Source organism: Apus apus, chromosome W, assembly GCF_020740795.1.
Source record: "Apus apus isolate bApuApu2 chromosome W, bApuApu2.pri.cur, whole genome shotgun sequence".
NCBI classification, from domain to species: domain Eukaryota; kingdom Metazoa; phylum Chordata; class Aves; order Apodiformes; family Apodidae; genus Apus; species Apus apus.
Window position 1 is genome coordinate 2,451,116 of NC_067311.1, and position 17,815 is coordinate 2,468,930.

The 17,815-nt window shown below is 48.4% G+C and overlaps 1 non-coding gene across 1 annotated transcript; it reads left to right on the forward strand.

The window, feature by feature from the left end:
• Positions 1-65: 65 nt before the first annotated feature.
• Positions 66-135, forward strand: TRNAK-CUU (transfer RNA lysine (anticodon CUU)). Its single transcript has one exon. It is a non-coding gene; the product is annotated as a tRNA-Lys (tRNA).
• The last annotated feature ends 17,680 nt before the right edge of the window (positions 136-17,815 follow it).

The following is a 17,815-nucleotide window of genomic DNA, read 5'->3' on the forward strand; positions in this document are numbered from 1 at the left end:
TGGTCTCTCTTGAAAAATCATTTTAGAGAGGACATGAGAGTCTGGGACAAGAAACCCACTGATATGCTCTACCTCAGTCGGTAGAGCATGAGACTCTTAATCTCAGGGTCGTGGGTTCGAGCCCCACGTTGGGCGCCAATTAAATTGTTGTCACCGTTTGACTCAGGTCCAACAACAATGCTCTCGATCCCCTCCCCCCCCCACCCAGTCAGGGAAGGAGAGAGAGAAAAGGAGAGAGACTTGGCTGGATTGAAAACTAAACTACACAGCTTTAATTAAAACACTAATGAATCACACAAGAAAATATATATATAATTATATACAGATATATTCAGATATGGGCAAAAGCCTCTCGCCTCCCCCCACCCCCAGCAACTCCCACAGCACTCCCCTGAACTGGCAAGAGTCCCGAGAAATCCCGGAGCCGCTGCTGGAGAAAGCGGAGAGTTATGAGGGTCAGGAGAGCTCGAGCCTAAGGGTCGGCGGTGATGGATGAGCAGAGTCCTCCCCGGACGCCGGCCATGGACGGAAGAGAGCGGCGAGAAGAAGGAGGAAGCTGTCTTCTAAGATCTCTGTCCTTCCTCTGAGCCTACGTAGATATATGGAATGGAATATCTTTGGCCAATTTTGCTGTCTGTCTAACTCAGCCTCCCACGGGGGGGTCAGAGATCTCCCCATAGTGTCTGAGCCGGCAGAGTGAAGGTGTAACCTTGAAGCCTCAGTAGTTAGAAAAACATTCCACTGTCTTATCAGCCTAGCAGAACACACAGTTGCTAGTTACAAGAAAGCTTACTGAAGGAAAAAAAAATCAGTGAAAAGAAAAATTGGCTTAATCCTGGCTAAAACCAGGACACAGAGGCACATCTATTGTCCCTCCTTGGCCGGTTTTATAGCAGGGGGAGCTTCTCAGCTTCTTATGGGAGCCACTCCTGGGGCCCTTCCCCTGCTACCAAAAAAACCACCAAACCAAACCAGAACAGTAAACAGTAGGTCCAGCATGGCACTACCCCTGGTAGGTTCACTTACCAGCTGTAGCAGGAAGTGATCTTCCATACATTCCAGAAACCTCCTGGATTGCCCCCTTTCTGCTGTGTTGTACTTCCAGCATACATCTGGTAAGTTGAAGTCCTCCACAAGACATCTCCGAATTGCTGAAAGAATGTCTTGTCAGTCTCTTTATCCTGGTTGGGTGGTCTGTAGCAGACTCCCACTAGGATATCAGCCTCATTGGCCTTCCCTTTTATCCTTACCCATATACATTCTGCCTTGCTGTGTCTAGCATTGAATTCTAGGCAAAGCATTCCTTAACATATAACACCACCCCACCACCTCTCTTGCTTTTCTTGTCCCTTTTAAAGAGCCTGTAGCCATCCACTGCAGCACTCCAACCATGCAAATCATCCCACCACGTTTCCGTGATGGCAATTATATTGTGGTCTCCCTGGTGCACAATAGCTTCTAACTCCTCTTGTTTATTTCCCATGCTATGGGCATTGGCATATGTACACTTGAGCCGCAGTACAGATATCTCAACCACTTGCGTGGTTACTAACCTATTAGTGAGCCCTATGTTTTTTGTTGCTGCATTTATCTCCATTTCCCACCTTGAGTGGGACAGCAGACTGACGGCCTTCCTTAGGCTCATCTCTGATGAGCTTGGTTTCATCCCCATCCCCCTTCAAACCTAGTTTAAAGCCCTTTCAATGAGCCCTGCTAACTCATGCCCCAGGATCCTTCTCCCCCTTAGGTCCAAATGTTATTGTAGAGTCCTGAAATTAATAATTGTCTAGAAAAAAAGCCACCCTGACAAACTGGACATTGTGCTCAGTTGGGGTCCTCATTCGATAAGCCACCTGGACCCTGTTCTCGCAAGTAGAGCCCCTCCTTTGGTAGCCACTCTGATAAGCAGGACACTGTCCTTCTTTGATAAGGAGCAGTGGCCAGCAAGCAGGGCCCTGTGGAGGCAGAGTGCCTTTTTGTGAAAGTCCTGGGTAAGACCACTGAACAGGGCGCACGCGCAGAAATAAGGGTCCTTACTTGGTCAACCCGGTTGGGGGGGGCCAAGTGACCACCTGGACCCCATGCTCCACTGACTCATTTCCAGAACACTCTAAAATTCAATACTGAGTCTGTGCAAGATATGCCAAGCCCCCCCTGAAAAGGTGGGGCCAAGTAGCATAAAATATGCAGACTTGGGATGCTTGGTGCATGCCCGCGATCCAAGGACCACTACTTCATGCCAAGATCATCACTGGATCCAAGGGTGGTGATATCTTTTCTATCCCCCTTCATATCTCTCTCTTTCTCTCTCTCTCTGTTTCTAACCTTATTCTTGGCACATAAGTGTAATATAATTTCTAACTTTGCTAAGTTTTTTGTAACCTGTTGCTTTGACAATTTTGCTAAGTTCTGCTAGTTGTAATCCCTTGCTTTGAGAGTATAGTGTGGTGCGTTTTTGACAAGTTCTATAATGTTATTTTTAAGTAAAGTTGTGTTTTGCATAAGCCTCCTGGGTAATGGTCTTACTCTTAGAGTACCATGCAGAGAATTCCAGAGGTTCATCTTGCCGACTGGGTTGTTAAAAGAGATTAACTAAGAGAGGAGGATTGGACCTAGCCGCACCTAGGCTTCTCTCTGAGATGGAGTTTAGAAAGCAAGGGGGTCCAGTCTGAACTGCCCCGAGTTGCCCACCTGGTGGGACATGACAGCTATTCACAGAACAAGTCTAGTGTCAGAGCCTCTGCAATCCAAAATTTCTACCAAACTTTTCAAACTTGCTGCTTCTATAGCAGCTCTGTCCATAAACATGTCTCTGTAACTGAGCTATTTCAAGGGAAAGTCTGTACCGCAAATGTCAGTATAAATGTTTTCTTCACATGTTTTTAGAGGAGTCTATTGTTTGTATGCTCTTTGAGCCAGATCTTCTTTTGTTTACTTGGCCCTCTGCAGCATTGCCCTGATCACACACAGGGTTTGGAATGTGTTTTAGAATAAAAGTTTGACTAACCCAAGTAAATTAGTTGGCATAACTAGTTCTCATAGAGCCTACTTGCAATTGATAACACAGACAAGCTAGCTGTTATGCAACACTAGCTATTTTTTTCTTGTACACTCTAATTATGAAATAGTGAAGTCTAAGTCTGATGTGGTATACAGTAGGATAAGTATTAGTTAAAAAATTAGCAATAAATCAGCTGATGGAAGCTCCTTTCTTGGCCCTAGTGCTACTGTCTGGAACACTTGTGTTTTATCCTCATATTATCACAGAATCACAGAATCCTAGGGGTTGGAAGGGACCTCGAAAGATCATCTAGTCCAATCCCCCTGCCAGAGCAGGATCACCTAGAGTACATCACACAGGAACGTGTCCAGGCGGGTTTTGAATGTCTCCAGCGAAGGAGACTCCACAACCTCTCTGGGCAGCCTGTTCCAGTGCTCTGTCACTCTCACAGTAAAGAAGTTCTTCCTGATATTCACATGGAACCTCCTATGCTCCAGTTTGCACCCATTACCCTTTGTCCTATCACTGGACGTCACTGAAAAAAGCCTGGCTCCATCATCCTGACACTCACCCTTTACATATTTGTAAACATTGACGAGGTCACCCCTCAGTCTCCTCTTCTCCAAGCTCAAGAGACAAAGCTCCCTCAGCCTTTCCTCATAAGGGAGATGCTCCACTCCCTTAATCATCTTTGTGGCTCTGCGCTGGACTCTTTCAAGCAGTTCCCTGTCCTTCTTGAACTGTGGGACCCAGAATGGGACACAATATTCCAGATGTGGCCTCACCAAAGCAAAATAGAGGGGGAGGAGAACCCCCCCCCTTGACCTACTAACCACACCCTTTCTAATACACCCCAGGATGCCATTGTCCTTCTTGGCCACAAGGGCACATTGCTGGCTCATGGTCATCCGCCTGTTCACCAGGACCCCCAGGTCCCTTTCTCCTACACTGCTCTCCAGCAGGTCAGCCCCCAACCTGTACTGGTACATGGGGTTGTTCTTCCCCAAATGCAAAACTCTACACTTGCCCTTGTTGAATTTCATCATGTTTCTCCCCACCCAATTCTCCAGCCTGTCCAGGTCTCGCTGAATGGCAGCACAGCCTTCTGGTGTGTCAGCCACTCCTCCCAGTTTAGTGTCATCAGCAAACTTGCTGAGGGTACACTCTGTTCTCTCATCCAGGTCGCTGATGAAAATATTGAACAACACCGGTCCCAGTACCGACCCCTGAGGGACTCCACTAGTCACAGGCCTCCAACTAGATTCTGTCCCATTGACTACAACTCTCTGACTTCTTCCCTTCAACCAGTTCATGATCCACCTCACTACCTGACCATCAAGACCACACTTCCTTAGCTTATCTACGAGGATGCTGTGGGAGACAGTGTCAAATGCTTTACTGAAATCAAGATAAACCACATTTACTGCCCTACCATCATCTATCCACCTAGTTACTTCCTCATAGAAGGCTATAAGGTTGGTCAAACATGACTTACCCTTGGTAAAACCATGTTGACTGCTCTTAATGACCCCCTCATTCTTGATATGTCTAGAGACAGTGTCAAGAATAAGTTGTTCCATCACCTTTTCAGGGATGGAGGTGAGGCTGACCGGTATACAGTTACCCGGGTCCTCCTTCTTGCCCTTCTTGTAGACTGGCACAACATTTGCTTTCCTCCAGTCCTCAGGCACCTCTCCTGTTGCCCATGACTTACCGAAGATGACGGAGAGTGGACTAGCAATGACCTCCGCCAGCTCCCTCAGTACCTGTGGGTGTATTCCATCCGGACCCATCGATTTATGGATGTCCAGATTGCTTAACTGATCCCTAACCCAATTCTCATCTACCAAAGCAAACTCCTCCTTTATCCTGACGTCTTCTGGGGCTCCTGGGGAGAGTCTGCAGGAGGAAAGACAGAGGCAAAGAAGGCATTCAACACCTCTGCCTTCTTTATATCCTCTGTCTCCAGGGCACCCACCTCATTCAGCTGTGGGCCTATATTGCCTCTAGTGTTAGTTTTATCTGCAATGTATTTGAAGAAGCCCTTTCTATTGTCCTTGACCTGACTTGCAAGGTTTAGTTCCAAGGAGGCCTTAGCTTTCCTAATTGCCTCCCTACATCCTCTGACAACTGTCCTATATTCCTCCCAAGTGGCCAGCCCCTCCTTCCATGATCCATAGATTCTCTTTTTCCACTTGAGTTTGCCCAGCAGTTCCTTGTTTACCCATGCGGGTCTCCTGGCTCCCTTACTTGATTTCCTACCCATTGGGATGCTCTGATCCTGAGCTTGGGAGAAGTGGTCCTTGAATGTTGACCAACTATCTTGAGCCCCTTTACCACCTAGTACCCTTTCCCATGAGACTTCCTGTGGGAAACTGTTCTTTTCTTCTCCACATAAGTCTAAACAAAATGTCTTTTAAGCCAGCGAAGGCCTCTCCTGATTATCCCCAGCTAACAAACTAAAACAGACTTGCTTCTCAAGGATAACTGAACCCAAAACAACAGCTGTGGTCCAGGACAGAAAGGATGGACGACAAGCCATCCTGTGCCCCTGGCAGTCACCGCCTTAAAGTGGGGCTCATGGACGCTCATTGGCTCTGGACAGTGACACTGACTGGACCGGTGGGTCAGGGGGTATAAAAGGTGGCGAGGGCAGCAGGTGGGCCCTTCCCTCCCCCCTGAGGCCCGTTTGGACGCTTTCCGCCTGGGACACCCCCCTGCTGCGGACACTGGTGCTGGGACCCTGCCTGCCTGCCTGCCCCGGGTCCAGCCTGAGCCTCAGCGCCGAGCGTGCCGGGGTCCCGAGCCCTGGGGTCGGGGCCGGAGCCCCCTCCCAGTGTTGCTGCCGCTGGAGAGGAAACCAACGGGCGCTGCACCCGCTGCCGAGAGGCTGCCCCTCCGACACCACGGACCTGCCGTCCTGCCTTCCGGCCACCGACCGACGCTGGACAAGTCGCCGGAGGGTAACATCACCTCACACACACACACACACTCCTTTCCTCATACTTGCACACACACAACGCGACCTCTTAAGGAGGACCGGCGTCGGGTTTCCTTCCCTCCTCCCTCCTCCCTTTGGTCCTTAATCCTCTCCCTTAAAAGCACCTTTGCATTGCCTCCCTAAAGGACACTTTCTCGCTACATACATATTGATATCCCTGGTAGCCATTCACACCTGCATTGTCCCTAAACATCATCCTTCGGTTTGTGTTAACCCTTAATAAACCGATTAGTTTGTGGAGTAAATCTTGGCTTTAGAGGCAATTTCTGAGCGTGGTGGGGTGGGGGGTGCTTTCTAGCTACCACCCTTAAATAGGGTCCCGCGGCGGCCATTGCTCCGTGAGAGGCAGCGCCGCGTGTGACCCTCGGGCTCATTCACAAACCCCTCCACATTGAGAGGGGGAGTCGCAAAAGTATCCTGACAGCCGGTAGCCCCCCAGTACCGGCTTGCGACACTTCCCTTAATAATTGATTGAGGAGGCCAAAGTTGGCCCTGCAGAAGTCCAGGGTTGTGGTCTTGCTAGGTATTCTGTTCCTCCCACACAGGATCCTGAACTCCACCATCTCGTGATCAGTGCAGCCAAGACTGCCATTGACCATCACTGCTTCAACCAGACCCTCCTTGTTGGTGAGCACAAGATCCAGCAGCGCTCCTCTTCTAGTTGGTTTGTCCACCACTTGCATTAAGAAGTTATCATTAATGCACTGGAGGAACCTCCTAGACTGTGAATGGCTGGCTGTGTAGGCCTTCCAGCAAATATCTGGGTAGTTAAAATCCCCCATGAGGACCAAGGCCTGTAATTGTAAGGCTGCTTTCAGCTGCTGAAGAAAGCCTTATCAACTCCTTCATCCTGATCAGGAGGTCTGTAATAGACCCCCACAACTGTATCACCCATGCCAGCCTGCTCCTTAATTCTTACCCACAGACTTTCCACTTGCTCCTCATCTGCCCCTGGACAGAACTCAGTACATTCTAGTTGCTTTCTCACATAAAGAGCAGCTCCACCACCTCTCTTCACTGACCTGTCTTTCCTAAAAAGGACATAGCCATCCATGACCACATTCCAGTCATGTGAGCTGTCCCACCATGTCTCTGTAATTGCCACCAGATCATAACCTTTAGACCGCACACAGACCTCTATCTCCTCCTGTTTATTCCCCATGCTGCATGCATTGGTGTGCAGGCATTTCAGGAAGCGAGCAGAGCACACTGGTGGGACCCTTGGGAGGCAGGAGGCCTTCTGGTCTTCATTAATACTAGAGCAATGCCCCACTAGTTCAAGCCCAGCTACAACCCCCTCCCACTTTGAATCTAGCCTAAAGCTCTGTGAATGAGCTCTGCTAACTCTTGCCCTAGTACCCTGTTTCCCCTGTGGGACAGGGTCTATACATCAATCCTTTCCCTTCAATGAAACAGCAAATTGAGAATCCTCCCTAGTCCACCATCCTTCAAGCCTTGGCATGTTGCTCTTGGGCTTGTCCCTAACAGGCCCAGTTATCTCCCCTTCCCCCTTCATATCTAGTTTATAGCCCTGTCAATGAGCCCTGCTAACTCCTGCCCCAAAAGCCTTTTCCCTCTCTGGGACAGGTGCATTCCACCTGCCACCAGCTGGCCAGGTGTCTCATATAGCAGCCCATGATCAAAAAAACCAAAGCCCTGCCTTTGGCACCAGTCACATAGCCATACATTGATTTGTAGAATCTTCTTGTTTATCTCTTCACCCATTCTTGCAACAGGTATGGAGGCAAACACTACTTGCGCTCCAGACCCCCCCAACCAGCTGTCCCAGGGCCCTGAAGTCTCTCTTCATTGCCCTTGCACTCCTTGTAATAATTTCATCACTGCCAACCTGAAAAACCAGCAGTGGGTAGTAGTCAGAGGGCTGTACCAGATCAGAGAGTTTCCTTTTCACATCTCTTATCTGAGCCCCAGGGAGGCAGCAGACTTCCCTGTGGGATGGGTCTGGTCAACAAATGGGCCCTTCTGTTCCCCTCAGAAAGGAGTCACCCACCACAATTACTCTCCTTTTCTTCTTAGTTGAAGAAGTCCTAAGGCGTGGGGGTGAGTGACAAGCCCTAGGTGACTCACTAGATAGATCTACCCCTCCATCTTCATTTACCTGTCCCTGAAGTTCTAAGGCCTCATACCTATTATCCAAGGGCAACTGGGAGGGTGGAGGGGGTTGGGAGGGCTTTTGCTTGCCTCTCCGAGGATGGACCTCCCTCCATTCCTCCCTGTCTCTTGAGTCCTCTCCTTCTGTCTGATGATAGGAGGGGAGGGGATCCATCACTTGCTCAACCTCTTCCATCTGCCCTTGCCTTAGGGTGTAGCTCCACCAATCTGTTTTGCTTTTGCATTCTCTGATACTTCTTAGCCTTTCTACCTCCTCCCTCAGTTCAACCACCTGCCTGAGCAGATCATTTACTTGCTCACACCGCACACAAGCAGTGTCACTGGCTCCCCCTCAGTACAAGTGCCAGGCTCAGGCATTCGCTGCAGCCAGAGACCTGCACGGCCGCATGTCTGCTCGAAAGCTCAGTCTGAATACCCACATTCTTTTTCACTGCGGCTTTTGGTCGTGTTGTGACCATGATCTGTCTGGCTGATCTGTCTGTCTAGCTAGAGAAAGCAACCACTGTTCTCTGCTCCTTGCACGCCCTCGCGTCGTTCTCTGCGATGGCCGCTGCCGCTCTCCGCCCCGTGCTGCTGCGTGCTCTGACTTGAGCTGCCGAGATGCCCACTTTTAAATTTTACCGTGGTTCTCAGATGCCCCCCTCCACGTCAGCCTTCTGGTTCCTCACAGGATTCCTGCTCAGACTCGGGTCTCCCCGCTCTGCCCCGGCTTCACCATCTCTGGGAAGCCCAGCCCCTTCTCAAAACTCTCTCAAAAATTAAAAGGAACAGCTCTCACCGCTGCCGGTGCCGCTCTCTGCTCTGCGCTGCAGCATGCTCTTCTACTTTTCTGGCTAGCTATTGGGCAGACAACAAGGATTCAAGGAAACAACATACCACATCCAGGATGTGAGCAAAAGAGGTTGTTTATTGACACAAAACCAGAAGCTATAAGGAACTGATGATAGTAATTGAATTAGATGGTGTCTTACATCCCTTCTGATACCAGGAGCCCCAAGGTGATGGCATCAGATGGATCTCTCTTCTTGTGTACAGTATGCTTTGTATTTCTGTCTGTACCGAGACTCAAGCTGACAGGGGCTTCTCCATTTTTATTACATGTGCTGTTTTTATGTCCCTTCCTTATACAGAGCAAACTAGCACTAAACATGTTGCTGGACCTTTGTCCAAGGCCACTAGCTCCTTGTTTTATTATTACGTGCAAAGGCAGTAGTTGTCTTGGCTGCAAACTGCAGATAACAAAATATATTTCTCTACTACTGAACCCAGTTAAGTATTTCACAGGCATTCCAGACAGGAAGAGAACACAACAGGACTTAACTTTCCTGAATATGGGATCACAATTGGAAGGGACCTCAGGAGGTCTCTAGTTCAATCTCCTGCTCAAAGCAGGATCAGCTACGGGGTTAGACCAGGACTTTATCCAGTCTGGTCTTGAAAACTTCCAAGGATGGAGACTGCACAACCTCTCTGGGCACCTTGATCCCATGCTTGACCATCCTCATAGTGAAAAAGTTTCTTCTAGTCAGGGCTTCTCTTGTTTCCACTTATGTCCATTGTCTCCCATCCTCCTGCCATACACCACTGTGAAGAGCCTGGCTCTGCCTTCTTGATAGTCTCCTTGTACTGGTACTGGAAGGCTGCTGTTAGGTCCCCCCCCCAACCTTCTCTTTTTCAGGCTGAAAAAGACCACTTCCCTCAGCCTCTTCTCATAGAGCATGTGCTCCAGGCCCCTGATGATCTCAGTGGCCCTCCACTAGACATGCTCCAGTTGATCAATGTCTTTCCTGTATTGTACAGGGCCCAAAACTAGACACAGTATTCCAGATGTGGTCTAATGAGTGCTAAGGTGTACTGGTTTGAGCCAAGATGAAGCAAATTTTCTTTTTACTGATTTTTTTTTCTTCAGTGAGCTCTCTTTTAAGGAGCAGCAAGTTTTCCAGCTAGTGGACTGATAACGCTGGAATGTTTGTTACTGCTGAGACATCAAGGACGCTTTGTTCTACTTGTTGAATCTGCGGCCTCAGATGCTAAAGGAGCAGAAGGGTCATATATGCAGCCCTCCTGTAGGGAGGAGTGGACTAGACAGACAGTAAAATTGACCAAAATATTCCATTCCATATATCTATGTAAGCTCGGTATAAGGTCAGGGTTCACGGAAGTCAAGCTCCTCCTGCTGCTTCTCCCCTTCTCTTCTGTCCATGGCCAGTGTCCAGGGAAGACTCCGTCTATCCATCACTGTTGATTCTTAGGCTCGTGCATTCCTGACATAAGGAAAGGGGGATAATCACTTTCCTTGATCTAATGGCTATGCTACTGTTAATACAGCCCAGGATGCTGTTGGCTGCCTTTGCTACCAGGGCACACTGCTGGTTCATGTTCAGCTTACTGTCTATCAAGAGCTCCCATGTCCTTTCCAGCAGAGCTATTCCCCAGCCAGGCAGTCCTCAGCCTGTATCTTTGCACGGGGTTCTTCCTTCCCAGGTGCAAGATCAGGTGCTTGTTCTTGTTGAATTATATGAGGTTCCCATGGGTCCATTCTTCCAGCTTGTCTAGGTTTCTCTGAGTGGCAGCCCTGTCCTTAAGAGCATCATCTGCAAACTTGACAAGAGTGCACTCTGTAGTCACCTCCAGATCATTGACAAAGATGTTCAACAGGACAGGTTTCAGGATAGATCCCTGGAGTACTCCACTTATCACTGGCCTCCAGATAGAATATGACCAATCAGTCAGTATCCTTTGAGATTGATCATCCAACTAGTTTTTCACCTATCTAATTGACCCTCTTCCCCCCCATCCAAACCATAACATACTGATTTGGATACAAGAATAGGCTGGATGTAGCAGGACACTCTACCTCAGTGTGCCTGCCTCAGTTTCCCTTTGCGATTCAATTTCTTTCTGTCTCTGTTTCACCCCAACCCAAACAAGTGCTCTCATTCTATCATTAGTCAGGTTTCCTATTCAGCTAAAGGAATAGATATGAAGGATAGGAGAGAGCCATCTATTATACCTACTTGTTCACTCTATGAGCTATCTACTGCTATTAAAAAAGCAGCCTGTTTACAGACAATGTATGATTGTGCAAACAGAGACAACTTGGTTAATGCTGAGGTAAACCCTGATACGATAAAACAAGACAGCCAAGATGACTGATTCCTACGTGGGCAGAAATTTGACATGATATAGTGATTCATGCAAGAGATGTAGGCTGGTCAGATTTTAATGAACAAACTCAACCAACCAACAAAGTTTTTAAACGTGAAGGGCAAAAGTAATAAAATCATATAATCACAGGGGTTGGAAAGGACCTCTGAAGATCATCAAGTCCAACCCTCCTGCTGCAGCAGGAACACCTAGGGCAGATCACACAGGAATGCATCCAGATGGGTCTTGAAAGTCTCCAGAGAAGGAGACCCCACAACCTCTCTGGGCAGCCTGTTCCAGTGCTCCATCACACTCACATCCCAAGACACTATTGGCTCTCTTGGCCACAAGGGCACATTGCTGTCCCATGGGTAACTTGGTGTCCACCAGGACCCCAAGGTCCTTCTCCATGGGGCTGCTTTCTAGCAGGTCAACCCCTAAACTATATCGGTGCATGGTGTTTTTTCTCCCCAGGTGCAGGACTCTACACTTATTTTTGTTGAACCTCATTAGGTTCCTCTTTGCCCAGCTCTCCAGTCTGTCTCAATCTCGCTGAATGGCTGCACAGCCTTCAGGTGTATCAGCCAGTCCTCCCAGCTTCGTATCATCAGCAAACTTGCTGAGGATATACTCCATCCCCTCATCCAGGTCATCAATGAAGATGTTGAATAAGACTGGGCCAAGTACTGATCCCCAGGGAACACCACTAGTCACAGGTCTCCAGCTGGACTCTGCACCATTGATCACAACCCTCTGGGCTCTATTGTTTAGCCAGTTCTTGATCCATCTCGCTGTCCACTCTTCCAACTCACACTTCCTGAGCTTATCCACAAGGATGTTATGGGAGACAGTGTCAAAAGCCTTGCTAAAGTCGAGGAAGACAACATCCACTGTTCTCCCTGCATCTATCCATTCTGTCACATCATCATAGAAGGCTATCAGATTAGTCAGACATGCTTTTCCCTTGGTGAATCCATGCTGGCTACTCCTGATAACCTTCTTTTCTTCCATGTGCTTAGAAATGACCCCCAGAATGAGCTGCTCCATCATCTTTCCAGGGATGGAGGTGAAGCTGACCAGTCTGTAGTTACCCAGGTCCTGTTTTTTGCCCTTCTTGAAGACTGGAGTTACAGTCCTCAGGCACCTCTCCCATTTTCCAGGACTTTTCAAAGATGATGGAGAGCAGTCTAGTGATGACTTCTGCCAGCTCACTCAGCACACATGGGTGCATCCCATCAGGGCCCATGGATTTGTAGATGTCTGTCCAGTTTCCTTAACTGATCTTTAACCCAATCTTCTTCAGTCAAGGTGAAGTCTTCCTCACTCCTGACTTCTTCTGTGGTCTGGAAGTCTTGGGAATCCTGAGGGTCAGCCTTAGTGGTAAAGACCGAGGCAAAGAAGGCATTAAGTAACTCCGCCTTCTCCGTATCCTCAGTCACCAGGGCACCCTCTTCATTCAGCAGTGGGCCCACATTTCCTCTGGTTTTCCTTTTACCTCCAATGTACTTGAAGAAGCCTTTCTTGTTGTCCTTGACTTCCCTTGCCAGTTTTAATTCTAAGGAGGCCTTAGCTTTCCTTGTTGCATTCCTACACCCTCTGACCACATTCTTGTATTCTTCCCAAGTGGTCAGCCCCTTCTTCCATGATCTATAAACTTCTTTCTTCCACTTAAGTTTGTTCAGAAGTTCCCTGTTCAACCATGCAGGCCTCCTGGCTCTCTTACTTGATTTCTTACTCTTTGGGACACTCCGATCTTGAGCTTGGATGAGGTGGTGCTTGAATATTAACCATCTCCTTTGGACCCCTTTCCTTCCAGTACACTATCCCATTGGTTTTCTCCAAGCAGTTCCTTGAAAATGCCAAAGTTAGCTCTTCTGAAATCCAGGTTTTTTACCCTGCTAGATGCTTGGTACCTGCTGCACTTGATTCTGAACTCTACCATCTCATGGTCACTACAACCAAGGCTGCCTCCAACCTTAATGTCTTCTATCAGTCCCTATTTGTTTTTCAATACTAGGTCTAGTAGTACACCTCTCCTTGTTGGTTCCTCCACCACCTGAGTCAATGCACTGGAGGAACCTCCTGGACTGTACCTGCCTGGCTGTGTGGTCTTCCCAGCGGTTGGCCTTCTGGGCTGCAATTGCACATTGGTGGCTCATGTCCAGCTTTTGATCCACTAGTAGCCCCAGGTCTTTTTCCAAAGGGCTGCTATCGAGCATGTCTTCCTCCAGCCTGTATTGATATCTCTGGTTATCCTGGCACAGGTGCAGGACCCTGTACTTGGCCTTCTTGAACCTCATGAGGTTCACCTGGGCCCACTTCTCCAGCTTGTCCAGGTCCCTCTGGATGACATCCTGACCCTCTGGCATATTGACCGCACCGCCCAGCTTGGTGTCATTGGCAAACTTGCTGAGGGTGCTCTCAATGCCATTGTCAATATCATTAATGAAGATATTAAACAACACTGGTCCCAGTACAGACCCCTGAGGGACACCACCTGTAACCGTTTTCCATCTGGATATTGAGCCATTGATCACTACCCTCTGGATGCGACCATCCAGCCAATTCCTTATCCACTGAACAGTCCACCCATCAAACGCATATCTCTTCAACTTACAGAGAAGGATGTTGTGGGGGATCGTGTCAAAGGCCTTGCAGAAGTCCAGATAGATAACATCTATAGGTCTTCCCTTGTCCACTGATGCATTGTAGAAAGCCAGTAGGTTGGTCAGGTAGGATTTTTAAGTTTGTTCAGAAGTTCCCTGTTCAACCATGCAGGTCTCCTGGCTCTCTTACTTGATTTCTCACTCTTTGGGACACTGACATGTGGAATCAAACTTCACAACCTCAGGAAGGTTATAAAGTAGGTATGTTTATTGCAGCGCCGGGTGCAAGGGGGATCACTCCTTCTAGCTTGTACACTCTGCATCAGTATAGCTCTATTTTATCTAGCAGTCACATGCATATTCATGTGTGAGCGATCAGCTATGGGCCGTAGGCGGCCTTGATCTTGACAAACTACAGCTGTGCCCTTAACAGTTAGAGACAAACATGTTTGTGGGAAAAGAAGGTATGAGAGATACGGATGTGTGTTGACATTTTTGTAAGAAAATGTAAGAAACTTGTAACCTATCACAAAGTAAGATAGAACGCGTGAACAGAAGCTGTTAACCAATGGGAAGGAAGCGTAAGGCGCGTGGACAGGAGAAAAAGGTATAAGAATGTTATGTAACCAATAATAAAGGCTGATACTTGTGACCACCATGGTGTGTCAGTCACATCTCCGCCACAAGTGGTGACCTCGACATGATAGGGATTGGTAACTGCGGACCTGAGAGCAGCCGGCGGCAGAGTCCAGCTAAGCAAAAAAAAAAAAAGAAAAAAAAAAAAAAGAAGGCGGATCGAGAGCCTAGTCTGGACACAGAAGAAATACGCCCCTTTGGGAGGCAAAGGTGAGCAGCTGGGAACATAAATATGGGGGCGAAGATGTCAGCAGAAGAGAGGTCTATATTAACCATTCTGCTAACAGTATTGGAAAAGAGGGTCATAAAATATGATGAGCATGTGCTACGTCCTTTGCTTGTCTGGTGCAAGAAGAATGGTGTGCAGGGTGATGGGCAAACAGCCTTTTTCATAGAGACATGAGAGGAGGCGGGGCGTGCGCTTTGGGATGCTGCTACAAGGGGGAATGAAATGGCCACAAAATCGTTAACAACTTGGCGGCTTGTGCTGGAGTAATTAAAACAGCTTAAGGCAGATCGGGAAGCTGCAGCCGCGGCAGCTGCAGCCGCTGCGCCGGCACCTCCAGCCTCGGTGCAAGTGAACTCTAAATCGGCTCCCACGGCCCCTGCATGCATGGACGTGCCACTTCCACCCCCTCCACCTCCTGAAGCGTGCTTGTTGCCCCCGTTACCCCCCGAGACAGACGATGAGTTTAAGGAAGTAGCAGTAAGGGAACCTGTGAGTTCGTGTTTCATAGATCTATCGGCACCCGGAGAGAATGGGGGAGTGAAGTGTTTGCCCTCCGCCCCTCCCCTTCAGAATTTGCTAACTATACGGCCTGTGGTTTCGACCCCTGGGGGAAACGACGGAGTGCGGTGTCGGCCCCCCGCCCACCCCATGCGGAACTCGTTAACTATACAGTCTGTGATTCCAGTGAATGACGGAGCGACGTGTTTGCCCTCTGCCCTCCCCCTTCAGAATGTACTGACTATACAGCCGGTTTCTGTAGCAATTCAAGGCACAGACCCAGGCAAATTTTGGAAGAAATTGTATGAGCAAGCTAAAGAGGCAGGAGAAGTGGAACTGGCCGGTGATATTTTGGCTTGCCTGTTATTCATGGTAATGGGGAGGAACCAGATGACTGGGATCCGTTTCATTGGAGTATTATACGTGATTTAAGAACTACGATTATGCAACATGGATTTACCTCGCCGTATGTTCAATCATTGTTATGAGTGATTTTTTTCTAATGACCTAACTCCCTTTGATTGTCATAACGTAGCACAGATTTGCCTCACACCAGAAGTTGAAACAGCACTTAAACAGGTGGAAATTGCCATTTCAGAAAAGAAGGCACGGAGAGTCGTTACTGCTATTTCTCTTAGTTTATATGTCTTGTCTCATGATCACCCAGTTAGGCTTATTGCTCAGTGGTATGAAGAATGGGCAGATCCATTACACTTTTTGGAGTGTTTGTTTTTTTTTACCATATCAGAAAAAGAAAACTGTGACCTTCAAAAAAAAAAAAAAAGAAAAAAAGCTTGTTGGGCTTCTGCCCATACTGGAGAAAGAGCCAGGGATGTTGTAGCACATTGGCGTGGCGCTTTTGCTGCCCTAGGCATCCCGGCCACCATAAAAACAGACAATGGCCCTGGCTACACTGCTAGCCGGACTCGACAGTTTTTGCAATTATGGGGTGTTCAGCATATTAGGGGCATTCCTCATTCTCCCACAGGTCAAGCTACTGTTGAGCGCACACATCAGTCCCTCAAGGCGTTGCTTGAAAAACAAAAAGGGGGAATGATGGGTGGAACTCCACAAGCGTGAGTGTGGAAAGCAGTATATAAAATGAATCATTTAGCTATTCCTTCTTCTAGCACAGGACCTATTCTTATAACTCATTTTTCTTCTTCTTTGCATTCTGACAGGGACCTAATGCGATTGCATGCCCCTTTTTGGGTTCTGTCATGGGCCGGTATTGGGGGGCTACCAGCTGTCAGGATGTTTTTGCGACTTCCCCCCCCAATGTGGAGAGGATAAAGAAACAGCAGGCATTAATATAATCTATCCCATATTTCTTGATACCCTTTTTTAAGCCTCTAGGAAAAGGGAACTCCACATCCAACCTTATAAGGTTATCTACAATGATATGGAAGTCTCCCTTCATATAGGCCCCTTGAGCCCACATAAATTCTCCAAAGGTTGGAATGTACTGGTGCTTTTTAAGGTTGTTCCAGAAGGGCTGCACAAGTGCATATTTGCGCAGTTCCTCCTCAAACAGAGAAGGTGATGGAGACGACCCATCCTGAACCTTGATATTTTCTGCATCAGTGGCAACTTTTGCATGAGTGGTATTTTCTGCATGAGTGGTATTTTCTGCACAAGCAGCCTTGGCTCATTTTGATAACAATTGTAGTAGCTTTTTTTTTTTTTTAGTTTATCTGTTAGAATACCCTCTCACCACGCTCACAAATTGTTACTGAGACCAATATTTAGTTTACAAATTAATCAATTTATTAAGGGTCAACACAAACTAAGGGATCAAGGTTCAGGAGAGGTTGTCTAGGTGTATATTGGAAAAGGGTTTCAAAGGTACTATGGTCTTATTAAATGCACACTCCGAGGGAGAGGTGTAAAATCAATGGAGTGAAAGGGTAGGAGTTGAGCCCGGCGGGAAAGTTAGAGTGTGTGTGTGTGTGTGTGTGCATTTACCCTCCTTCCGTAGCGCGTGGTTCCCGGGATGCGGCTGGCAGGCTCGGCAGGAGATGCGTGGGGGGGCCGGCTTCCCGGTAGCCGGGGCGACCACTTCCAGCAGCAGCAGCTGCGGCAAGCACGGCTTTAGTCCCGAAGCAGGTGGCAAACGCAGGCTGGGCAAGCTCCTACTTTGGTCCGGTTTGGTTTAGGCTGGGCAGGCAGGGTCCCCGGGGAGCGGGCACGGTCCCCGCGGAGCGGGCGCAGGGGGCCCCCCCCCCTTTCCGCTTCTCCGGGCAGCGGTCGCGGGGGCAGCCCCCCCTTCCCTCTCGGCTCTGCAGCAGGGTCTGCTGGTTAGGCAGAGGGCAGCGGCCTGCAGATCTTACCCTCTTTTTATAGATCAGAAATCACTGTTCGAGAAAGTACCACTGTTCAAATTAGCCAATTAGCACTGGCCAGGTACGTACTCTGTCAGAGGCAGTTTTTAACCTATTGTCTATTTTTCTGCCAGTTATCGTAACCCTTATGCTCTTTCCTTGCTGTGGACTTATCTAGTAGAGCAAGAGGCCTGTTCCAGTCTGTCCTTGCCTAAATCGGTAAAAAGACGCCACTCTTGCTTT